General features: G+C 34.5%; 2 long non-coding RNA genes across 5 annotated transcripts; both read right to left on the bottom strand.

Moving 5' to 3' along the window:
• Positions 1-9,390: 9,390 nt before the first annotated feature.
• Positions 9,391-9,942, bottom strand: LOC127160570 (uncharacterized). Its single transcript, XR_007826782.1, has 3 exons — positions 9,874-9,942; positions 9,730-9,834; positions 9,391-9,630 (listed from the first exon to the last, which is right to left on the bottom strand). It is a non-coding gene; the product is annotated as an uncharacterized LOC127160570 (long non-coding RNA).
• Positions 9,943-10,148: 206 nt separating this feature from the next.
• Positions 10,149-11,981, bottom strand: LOC127160569 (uncharacterized). Of its 4 annotated transcripts, XR_007826780.1 has the most exons (6): positions 11,920-11,966; positions 11,670-11,814; positions 11,191-11,255; positions 10,905-10,944; positions 10,395-10,459; positions 10,149-10,253 (listed from the first exon to the last, which is right to left on the bottom strand). It is a non-coding gene; the product is annotated as an uncharacterized LOC127160569 (long non-coding RNA). The 4 variants fall into 4 exon arrangements; XR_007826778.1 differs by lacking the exon at positions 11,670-11,814 and having other exon boundaries at positions 11,191-11,295; positions 11,920-11,981; XR_007826779.1 differs by lacking the exon at positions 11,670-11,814 and having other exon boundaries at positions 11,880-11,954.
• Between the last annotated feature and the right edge of the window lie 972 nt (positions 11,982-12,953).

The raw sequence follows: 12,953 nt of genomic DNA, 5'->3' as shown, positions 1-12,953 counted from the left end.
AAAGTTGCTTGAGTTATACAATAAAGTTTGGAAGGAGGAAAAATTACCAAGTGCATGAAAAAAAGCAATAGTGATTCTGATTATAAAACCTGGCAAGTATCCAACTAAAGTTACAGACCAATACCGCTTACATCTAACTTGTGTAACATAACGCAGTGAATGATAACTAATAAATTGTCAGATGAACTAAAAAGAGAGGTTTCTGGTAAGCTCAAAGTGGTTTTAGGAAGGGAAGGAACAACTGATTACAAGGAAGTAAGAATACAACTGAAATAAGAAGGACACAAGCAAATAAAGAGACTGTAGTTGCAGTATTCTTTGATATAGAAAAAGCCTACTGGTGCATTCAAGTTCTGCTGGGAAGTTCGTATTTATGAGCTGAGAAGTCGTAATTATGACATTATGACATTACGCACGTTCAAGTCACTTTGGTCGGAACAAGATAGCAATTTACATAAAATTCAATTAGTTTTTAACTCTGCATCTACAAAATGATGAATAAAGAATGCAGGAAAGTGAACTTCAAGTGCCAGAGTTGAGCAGAAGAGGGCGGTAATGCACCTATAAGCTGCAAGCCAACTGCCTTTAAAAAGAAGGCGGCAGAAAAGGATGTCTGCGCCCTTGCAAATGTCATATTGTTGATAGTCTGTAGATAGATTATAATTTTTTTGTTTTGTTTTGATGATATCAATACCATTAACCTCAAATTAAAATATTAAATCAAATTAAAAATTACATTATGAAAATATAGAGAGTACGAATTTTACAAAAAACAAATGTGATTTTTAAAATCATTTAAAAGTCTGCATAAGTACTGAATAGGTGATCCTGCATTACATTAACAGACAATAACTATTTTAGAATCGAAATCATTGTGAATGATTTACTGCCATTGTGTGAATAATGTAATCAGGTAATCCATAAAAAGTACCTGTAATCTGATTATTATAGCATTATCAATGTAATAAACTCTAATTACAAGTACATGATTTTTGGAATATATATTACGTAATCCTGATTGAATGTAATCAGTTACTGCCCAGCCCTGTATGTGTGTAAAGTACATTTAATTTAAAGTGTTTTTTTAAATCACTGTAAACTACATTGGCACAATCATCAGAGATGAACCAATCAAAAGTACTTATTTGTGAGTGAAAGCAAAGTTTCTTGTGTGAATGCAATGCAAAACTTTTCTGAGAGAATTCAAAAGCATTGAAAAAAGCATATTTTATTCCATCTCATTTTTTTTCCCATCACCATGTCCTTTTAGGTGATTAATCCAGATTTGGTGATCTGAAAAAAGTGTGTATCTGGATCCACATCCAATCCAAAAAAAAAAAAACACAGAAAAGAAAGATTAATTACTTTATCCTGGATAGGAAATCATGGGATTTCCAAATCCAGATCATTCTGATCCAGATTAAACTTGAAATGTGATTTTCAAATAAGAAAGACAAATGTAGCCTCCAGGACTAGTAGTCTTACTGCTTCTGAATTGACATCTCATGTTTGTGACATTAAACATTGCCACTGTAAAACTTACATTATAAATTCAAATTCAAATTTATTAGTGTTAAGAGGATAACCCCTTGAGATGGAACATCTCGTTTTCGAGGGGGTCCTCAAGATATAGGACAGAAACAATACAACACATGTACATTCACACTCGCTCAAACTCTCCCTCATCCCACCTCGGCCACCCCACCCGCCCCACATACTCATTATTGAAAACAAATACATGTAAACAAAAAAAAACACATATGTTTATACACATATTCACATAATATACATACACACACCTACACCCATACTAACATATACTCATAAATAATGATAAAGTAATAAATAGGTAAATAGATAAATCCAGTCACACATAAGAAAAATATTTACAGCCATACTTTGCTTGCAAATAGGTGAAGAGCGATGTTTTGAAGGAATACAAAGAAGTAATAGATCTTAGAGACCCAGGCAGACTATTCCAATCTGAAGGGGCTTTAAATTTAAAGGTACGTCTACCAGTCTCTTTAAAAATGTTTGGCACAGTGAAAGAGGGATACTCAGTATGTCTCAATCTATATCTAGGTCTATATCGAATTAAATATTCCTTCAGGTAAGAAGGATAATCATAATACACACATTTAAAAAGAACCTGGTACCAGTGATACTGTCTTCTGGCCTCTGGTGATAATAAGTTCAGTGAGTCATACAATACACAGTGGTGAGTAGTGAAGGGACATCTCAGAACAAATCTACAAATATTATTAAAAGCAACAGTTAGAGGTTTCAAATTTGATTCTGAGGTCTTTTGGTAGACAACATCTGCATAGTCTAATAAAGGAAATATTAACTGTGACACAATTCTCAGCCTAGTAGGTTGAGTAAAACAGTTAATAGAACGATACAGTATTCGTAGGTTACAATTAATCTTTTTCACAACAGAATTAATGTGACACCTGAAAGAAAGCTGTGAGTCAAGCCAGAGGCCCAGATATTTAAATTCAGCAACTTGTTCACGTGGAGTATCGTCTAAAAATTTGAGTGAAAAATTATTACTTTGGTTCAAGGAGGCTGATCTAGTAGTGAACAGCACGCTATATTACTTTTTCTTATTTAATAGTAAATGATTGGACTGAAACCAACGTTGAATAGCATTAAAATTAGACTGTAGTAAGGATTGAGTCTTAGAGACCAAGACATTAGATGAGTATATCACTGTATCATCAGCATACCAATGAATACTACAGTCTGAACAAATTTGTGGAAGATCGTTTATAAATAAAGAAAAAAGAAGAGGCCCCAGGGAAGAACCCTGGGGGACACCTTTCTCCATTATCACAGACTGAGATATACAACCATTTAAACAGACACGCTGACGTCTACAGTGAAGATAAGAGTTGAACCAAAGAAGAGAGTCTTTAGAGAGGCCTATTGCTTGTAATTTATCGAGAAGCAGATAGTGGTCGACCATATCAAAGGCCTTAGAAAGATCTATAAATATTGCACCAGTAGACATGTTATCGTCAATGGCAGATGAAACGTTGTTTGTAAATTTTAAAAGAGCTGTGGATGTAGAAAAATTTGGCCTGAAACCAGATTGGTTGGGTGACAAAATTATATTATGATTTATGTTTTTGTCTTACACTCTTAAAAATCAAGGTTTTTTTAAAGGTTCTTCACAGAGATGCCATAGAACCATTTTTGGTTCCACAAAGAACCATTCAGTCAAAGGTTCTTTAAAGAACAATTTTTGCCACAAAGAACCTTTTTTGAAACAGAAAAGTTCTTCAAATATTAAAGGTTCTTTATGAAACCATTTTTTTTTTTTTAATGGTGATCATGAAGCACCTTTATTATTAAGAGTGTAGCTTCTTGCCTGCTCAAAAACTATCATGGTGGCCATGTGGCCATCAGGCTGGCAATAAGATGTGCCACTAACCTTCTACCACATTTTGGCTGCTTATAATAAACAGGCAAGAGACAGAGCTGTGCTCATATGACCCTCTCCCAAACACACACAATGAAAAACTTGTCACCTTATTACCCAATACAATAGAGCACAGTTAGAACATGTATGAGGGGAAGTAGACACTGAAAGTGAATTCTTTAATCATTCAATCTTTTGTAAACACACTTTATCCAGATCTATTTGTCACTGAGAACCAATAATCAGCTAACAAAGGAAAGAAAGAAAGAAATGATCTGGCATGAGGAAGCTACACTGAAAGTTAAAATGAACAGTGTGCCTTGTTTAATTTCAGGTGAACTGCAGAACCTATAAATGTTTACACACAATTGTGCAACTCCTTTACAACGAGCAATGTACTGATGTATCCAACTGTATACACCCATGTATTGGTATTACATAATTGAATATTTATCACAGGGCTTGAATTCTTTTTGACGTCAGCATCTGAAATACACTGGCAATAAATATGAGATCAGATTATGACGTGTTTGAAAAAACTCAGGAAACCAGGACACTCTAGGGTGTCTCCAGTAGGATTTTTTTATTGAGATTGTGCAGACAAAGCAGGCATGCATTGTATTTTATAGGCATTCAGTGGACAGTCTTTATCCAAATTGGCCTTACATGTACCCCTGACTGTGAGATCAAACAAATGGCCTAAAGCTTTGGGAGTACCAACATTCATATCCTATAGATAACATTATCACCAAATATTTTAAGCAGCACCTGGTCAGAAGAACTATAGATATGTCATGTTTACATATAATATAGATCACCATACTTTTTCATATGATGCAGGATCCAGGATGTAGGATCAGCAGAAACCAATTCTTAAATTTCATCCCATAGACTTTAAATATAAATGTAGTTACACTTTAGAAGGGTTGGAATGGTTATTAATAACCTATTTAAATTTATCAATGGTGTGCCTGAAGGTTTTATGGATGGGTGGTGTATTTTGATTTTGATTACATGAGGAGAGGAGCTAAAATAGAACGTTGTTGCACAATGTCCAATTACAAAAACAAATGTGAATGTTCTTTTTAGCAATTCACAACAAAACTTTTACTTAAATGTAGTGTTGTGACCTTTAGGGAACAAGATCACAGTCTTTACACTTAAAGAAAAATTGCGTAGGATAACCAATTTTCACTTATCATTTAGAAATTGCTGGTAAATTTCACAAATAATTACAGAGAAATGGCAAGCACTCTCTTAAAAATAAAGGTGCTTTAAAAGGTTCTTAACAGCAATGCCACAAGAACAACTAATTTTGGTTCCACAAAGAACCATTCAGTCAAAGGTTCTTTAAAGAAACATCTCTTTCTTACCTTCTTATAATCTGAAGAACCTTCTTTCGCCACAAAGAACCTTTTGTATACCTGAAAGGTTCTTCAAATGTTAAAAGTTCTTTTATGGAACCATTTAGACAAAAAAAGGTTCTTCTATGGCATCGTGAAGCACCTTTATTTTTAAGAGCAAGACACTGAATTAAAAATGGAATTTTAAAGAAGAAAGATTAAAATAGTATATGTTAGAAAAAAATTTGTTTAGACATTTCTAAGACTAAAATAAAAAAAAAAAAAAATTAAAAAATAGTAACTTAAATAGTAACAAAAAAAATAAAAATATATATAAAAGCACAGCAAAATTACTAAAACTTCAACTAAAATGATAATGATTTTTTTTCTTGCTCAGTGTTTACACAATTGTGTTACTCATTGCTGCAGTCTTAAATATACATATTTTGTAAATATGACATTTGAAATTTAACAAATACTGTATTTGAACAAATACAAATACTCAATTTATCAGCAACATGGATGCAAGCTAGAAATATAATAATTAATCACAATGCTTTAAAATAGGATCATAAGGTATAATAGGATCATAAGGTATATACAAAGCATGACTTTACATATAAAATTAACCTAAAATTAATAAATATATACATAATTATAAACTGGAGATGGACTTCATACATCAGAAAAATACCTAAACTCTATTTTAAATGTATTACTGATGTGAATAAAAAAGAAAAAAAACTAAAAAAAAAAAAAAAAAGATTGAATTAAAATAATGTAGCATATATTTAGAACTTAAATTCTAGAGACACAGAGAATTTCAGTTCAGAGAATTTCAGTTCAGAATTTCAGTTCAGACACAGAGAGATTGATATCTATACTTTATAATTCACTTTATACTTGATTTCTATACTTTAATTATTAATAATCAATTATTACGCAAGACTTCAATCTGGAGATAAGATCAAAATAGGAACTTGAAGTAAGGGAGAAGATGTCAATTCTAGGCATTTCCTTATGCAATTTAAGATCTTTCATTAGATCCAACTTTATTCTTTTAATTAAAAGCTACATAGAATTTTTCAGATGTTTCCCCACTATGTGGTAAGTGCCAGATTGAGGAAGCCACTCTCCTGCATAGTTATGTTTACCATTTATTCCATTTTGGACTAATATATTTGAAATTCTCTGAAAAACTCACTTCATTTAATAAACATCAACAGCAGTTGGGCTTATTGTTGCAAAGAAACTTGTATTAAGGTTTTCGGAAAAGACCAAAACCCCATCTGTTTACCCCAACCGCCCAATGTGATCGGAAGAAATGATAAAGTTATTACACGTGGAAAGAATTCAGTTCATTTTGTTAAACAAACTGGATCGCTTTGCTAAGACTTTTGATAATTCGGGTTCTTTGCATGTTGGTCTTTCTTTCTTATTTTTTCTCATTTTGTTTATAATGTGGCATCATAAGATGCATTTTACAACGTCTGTTGGATTCCCCAATAAAACGATTTAAACAGTTTTCAGTTTTGGGTAAACCATCCCTATAATAGGGAAAACATTACGACACAAGATGATGATTATTGGAAATATACTAAATATACAATGCTTTAAAACTAGCAGACTTTGACCACTAAAACAAGACATGCATTGAAACTGCATAACTAATCAAACTAAAGCTCAAATTAGGAAAAGTCCTGGATTATGACTACAAAAAAGTAAAGTGTAGTGTGTGTTTAGTGGTTCTGTCATGCTTTTCAGGCTTGTGTTGTGCATTCACATAGCATCATACATGACACACCTGCTGATCCATAGGAAGCATTTTTATGAAGCTTCATAAAAGCCTGTTACAAAAGATGATATGTTAAAACAAGTTTATAGTGCATTTCCAATGGTTATTGCTGAGTTCAGATTTTCCCATGCAACAAAATCACCTTGGTATCAAAACTTACATAAAAAGCATCAGTCAGTCTTACTGTTACAATCCATCCAAAATGTGTTCAGTGGGGTTTGATAACAACTAAAATAAAAAAGCCTCTCAAACCCTGGTCTTCTCTGCAGCTCAGTTAAACCAGCTAAACTGATTGAAAACTTTAGACTAGAGAACATTCACTATGAACTAGTTTACTTATTAGCTTGCATATTACTAGCATATTGTCCGTATATTAGTATTTATAAAATTACATATTAATGCCCTAATCTACATGACCATATTCTAGATTCCTTAACCCTATACCTGAACATGACTACAACAATTACCATACTATCAAGAAGTAGCAAATTAAGAGTTTAACATTTAGTTAATAGTGCATGTGTGTTCGCTAATCTAAACTTTTACCAGAACATCTTACTCCAGCTAAGACAGCAAACCTTTCTTGAAAACCCTTAAAGATAACATTAACTGAAACTGAAACTATTTTCAGAACAACTTGTGTGTGGTGGATGAATTATGTAATTTGAAGTTAAAAAAAAATAAAATAAAATAATGTAAAAAAAAAAAAATAAAAAAAAAAAAAATCAATTATTGCACTCTAATGCTAATGCAGTGCACTTCACAAGGTATTTTTTTTCCATGGTATGCTTGAATGTCCTTTGGTTTTATGTAATACATATCAATAACAATATTCTCTGTGATTAAAAATGTTTGCGATAGCATAGATGTGTGCACTTTGGTCAAGAACACATTATAAATCATAGTTTTTCTGTGGTTGTCATATAATATTGATTACCAAAAAGTTACAGAACGCCACAAGAACAAAAAACAATGTTACTAACCCCAAGCATTACATTTCTGCCCAAAAACTCTTCCTGCACTGATTGTGATGGACATGACTGACCCCTCAAATCATGCAGCTTGTTGGCAAAAGGTGAGCTGTTCTGTTACTAAGCTAAATGATTTATGATATTATTATTATTATTTTTTGGCAGACAATAAAACAGGTGGAAAAATCTAATAGGTATACAACTAAGGAATGACCCAAGCCTTATCTATCCACAGCCTAGCAACCTCAGAGCAACATATCTGTTTATTTTTATAAAATAAACAGATGACCTAGGCTTCCGAACCTAGCTTAACAGTTTCTGAACAATGTACCATGATAACAGTCGCTTTCCACTCCATCCCCTACCTATTTAGTTTAAAGGATTTATCATGACTGACAAAATGTTAGATAATGGTACAAAAAGAGTGTTGTAAATCAAATTGCAATGTATGAACTGGAATATCCACTATAGTGATGTTTTAGTGAATGTATACATAATCTAAATTAAAATATTTTTTAGCAGCTCTTGTCTTTAAATATCTATAAAGGGGAACAAGTACAGCAGTTTCTCTTGTCTTTAAACATCTATGAAGGGGAAATGAGCATCTGTAAAGTACAAATGAGAACAAATTTTTAGAAGATGAACAAATGAAAAGCAGAAAGCTTCTTTTTTATCTTGGATTTATTGCACTATGTCATGGAAAGGGTGTAACCAGTAAAGGTCATATAACTGTTCAGGCATTATAGAACCACACGCACTCCCCAATCAGTGTGGTTTACTCAAGGCGTGAACTTTTTTTTTAAACGCAAAATTGCACACCCCCGATGGCCCACACCTGATGATATATAATGTCTGCTGGCAACACAGACACATCTTCATCAGTTTGAAACGTAACAGAAAAGACACAATGATGGCAGGTTCATTTAGCTGACTATTTTCATACAAACTGTGCTGGAGAGAGCAAACATTGGAAGACACTTTTATTTAATTATTTAATTTTATTTAAATATTTAATTTTTAACTAATTTACTATATCACGGAAACAATCTCAACATGTATTTCTGGACAAAACCAAAATTTATTTCCTCAGTCCTGCTGGTATTTTTCGTAGTCATGACGCTTCAAGCAAACTCAGGTAAGTTTCAAAAGCCTTTTTATTATTTATTATTTTGTTTTAAAATAAATTGATAGATTATCTATCTATCTATCTATCTATCTATATATATTATCTATCTATCTATCTATCTATCTATCTATATATATTATCTATCTATCTATCTATCTATCTATATATATATATATGTGTATGTGTGTGTGTGTGTGTGTGTGTGTGTGTGTGTGTACTTGTTTTTGCTACATAGTGGGGACCAAATGTCCCCATAAGAATAGTAAAACCTGAAATTTTTGACATTGTGGGGACCAGCCTGTGTTCCCCACAATGTTAAAAAATTATTAAAAATAGTAAATGATGTTTATCTGAAAGTGTAATGATGCAAACATGTTTTCTGTGAGGGCTAGGTTTAGGGTTACGGTTGGGTTAGGGGACAGACAATATCGTTTGGTCAGTATAAAATCTATAGAAGTCTATGGAAAGTCCCCACAATTCACAAAAACAAACGTGTGTGTGTGTGTGTGCGTGTGTGTGTGTGTGTGTGTGCATCTATGTATTATCTATATATCTATCTATATATATCTATGTATCCATGTATCTATTTAACTATATATATATGGTAAAAGAATGTGAATAGACTGCATCTTCACCTTCTGTATTTAACTGAACTACATAACGATGTATAAAAGAACACAATTAATTACCTTGTGAGTTCGTATATATATATATATATATATATATTCTACTGCAGAAACTACAGTGCTGACAACAGGTACCTCTCCATCTACTACAACAGAAGGACAAAGCACAACAGAAGTGATTTCAACAACAACAGAAGTACCTACTTCTACTGCAGAAACTACAGTGCTGACAACAGGCACCTCTCCATCTACTACAACAGAAGGACAAAGCACAACAGAAGTGATTTCAACAACAACAGAAGTACCTACTTCTACTGCAGAAACTACAGTGCTGACAACAGGTACCTCTCCATCTACTACAACAGAAGGACAGACCACAACAAGTGATTTCAACAACAACAGAAGTACTTCTACTGCAGAAACTACAGTGCTGACAACAGGTACCTCTCCATCTACTACAACAGAAGGACAGAGCACAACAGAAGTGATTTCAACAACAACAGAAGTACCTACTTCTACTGCAGAAACTACAGTGCTGACAACAGGTACCTCTCCATCTACTACAACAAGGACAGAAAGTGACAGGACCTCTCCATCTACTACAACAGAAGGACAGAGCACAACAGAAGTGATTTCAACAACAACAGAAGAACCTACTTCTACTGCAGAAACTACAGTGCTGACATCTACAGGAAGGACAGAGCACAACAGAAGTGATTTCAACAACAGAAAGACTACTACTGCAGAAACACAGTGCTGACAGGATCTACTACAACAGAAGGACAAAGCACAACACAAGTGATTTCAACAACAACAGAAGTACCTACTTCTACTGCAGAAACTACAGTGCTGACAACAGGTACCTCTCCATCTACTACAACAGAAGGACAGAGCACAACAGAAGTGATTTCAACAACAACAGAAGTACCTACTTCTACTGCAGAAACTACAGTGCTGACAACAGGTACCTCTCCATCTACTACAGAAACTACAGTGCTGACAACAGAGCACAACATCTACTAACAGAAGGACAGAGCACAACAGAAGTGATTTCAACAACAACAGAAACCTACTTCTACTGCAGAAACTACAGTGCTGACAACAGGCACCTCTCCATCTACTACAACAGAAGGACAGAGCACAACAGAAGTGATTTCAACAACAACAGAAGTACCTACTTCTACTGCAGAAACTACAGTGCTGACAACACAGTGCTGACAACAGGCACCTCTCCATCTACTACAGAGCACAGACAAGTGATTTCAACAACAACAGAAGTACCTCCATCTACTGCACAAAACAGAAACAGGCACCTCTCATCTACTACAACAGAAGGACAGTGCTGACACAACAACAGAAGTACCTACTTCTACTGCAGAAACTACAGTGCTGACAACAGGCACCTCTCCATTTGCTACAACAGAAGTACCTACTTCTACTGCAGAAACTACAGTGCTGACAACAGGCACCTCTCCATCTACTACAGAAGGACAGACAACAGAACAACAACAGACATAAGTACTACTTCTACAGAAACTATAGTGCTGACAACAGGTACCTCTCCATCTACTACAACAGAGGACAGACAACACAAGTGATTTCAACAACAACAGAAGTACCTACTTCTACTGCAGAAACTACAGTGCTGACAACAGGTACCTCTCCATCTACTACAACAGAAGTGATTTCAACAACAACAGAAATACCTACTTCTACTGCAGAAACTACAGTGCTGACAACAGGTACTACTCCACTACTACTACAGAAGGACAGAGCACAACACAAGTGACAGACTACAGTGCTGACAACAACAGAGAAGGACAGTTCCAGCACAACAGAAGTGATTTCAAACAACAGAAGTACCTACTTCTACTGCAGAAACTACAGTGCTGACAACAGGTACACCTCTCCATCTACTACAACAGAAGGACAGAGCACAACAGAAGTGATTTCAACAACAACAGAAGTACCTACTTCTACTGCAGAAACTACAGTGCTGACAACAGGCACCTCTCCATCTACTACACAGAAGGACAGAGCACAACAGAAGTGATTTCAACAACAACAGAAGTACCTACTTCTACTGCAGAAACTACAGTGCTGACAACAGGCACCTCTCCATCTACTACAACAGAAGGACAGAGCACAACACAAGTGATTTCAACAACAACAGCAAGTACCTACTTCTACTGCAGAAACTACAGTGCTGACAGGCACTCTCTACTACTCTCCAGAAGGACATCACAACAGAAGTGATTTCAACAACACAACAGACAGTCTCTACTGCACAACAACTACTACTGCAGAAACAAGTGCACAACACCACTCTCCATCTACTACAACAGGACAGAACAACAGAAGTGATTTCACAACAACAGAAGTACCTACTTCTACTGCAGAAACTACAGTGCTGACAACAGGTACCTCTCCATCTACTACAACAGAAGGACAGAGCACAACAGAAGTGATTTCAACAACAACAGAAATCCCTACTTCTACTGCAGAAACTACAGTGCTGACAACAGGTACCTCCATCTACTACTACACAGAAGGACAGAGCACAACAGAAGTGATTTCAACAACAACAGAAGTACCTACTTCTACTGCAGAAACTACAGTGCTGACAACAGGTACCTCTCCATCTACTACAACAGAAGGACAGAGCACAACAGAAGTGATTTCAACAACAACAGAAATAAACTACAGTGCTGACAACAGGTACCTACTACTACTGCAGAAACTACAGTGCTGACAACAGGTACCTCTCCACTCTACTACAGTGCTGACAACAGGTACCTCTCCATCTACTACACAAGGAAGGACAGCAGCACAACAGAAGTGATTTCATCAACAACAAGTATTGCAATTTTGCAAATGACTCTTCTGAAATTACTTGGTGTGAGTATTTATCATATTATTCCTAAATGATCATTATTACAGTTCGTGCTAATTATTCTTTCACTGTTTTGTGGGTATTGAATCAGTATTAAATGAACACACAAGATACTTGTAAAGTGTGTCAAAATTTAAGTTAGTAGTATTGTGGTTTATGCCATGTTTTAACTAAAACTATAGTGCATACATTTTAGAGCTAAAATGCTATACATCCCACAGACATCCATTATTTAATTTTTAATTATAAAAGCACAATAGTTATCACGGTTTGCGTTATGTTGAAATCTTTCTAAATCATTAATTTATTTGCAGCTGAAAGCACACCCACAAGGAATGCAAATCTCTCTCTCGGAATTATGATGGACTATCTTAATGAGTATGAAAATATGGACTCCCCAGAATCAAAACCTCTTATTTCCATCTTAAAACGTGAGGTAAATTTTTCTAGTCACCATCCTTGAGGTACTTTAAAGATCACTATAAAGTTGCATTACATAACTTTAAACGTCTTTTGAAATTTTACAAAAAAGAAAAAGGTCTAAAGTCAAAATAGATAGATGCATTTACTGCATGGCACAGTGAAGCTTATTTTGTAATCATTTATATGTATTATTTGCATATTTGCAAAATATGTATGTATAAATATATATATATATATTTTTGGACAGCTTTCAATCCTTTGTAAAAAAGCAGATGCACAAAATTTCAAAGATGTGCACATACGTAGGCTAATGTAAGTTGATTTCTTTCAAATTTCATGCATTTACAAATAT

Source organism: Labeo rohita, unplaced genomic scaffold (assembly GCF_022985175.1).
Source record: "Labeo rohita strain BAU-BD-2019 unplaced genomic scaffold, IGBB_LRoh.1.0 scaffold_389, whole genome shotgun sequence".
NCBI lineage: Eukaryota > Metazoa > Chordata > Actinopteri > Cypriniformes > Cyprinidae > Labeo > Labeo rohita.
The sequence above is the reverse complement of the archived record's forward strand: the minus strand, read 5'-3'. Positions and strand labels throughout refer to the sequence as shown.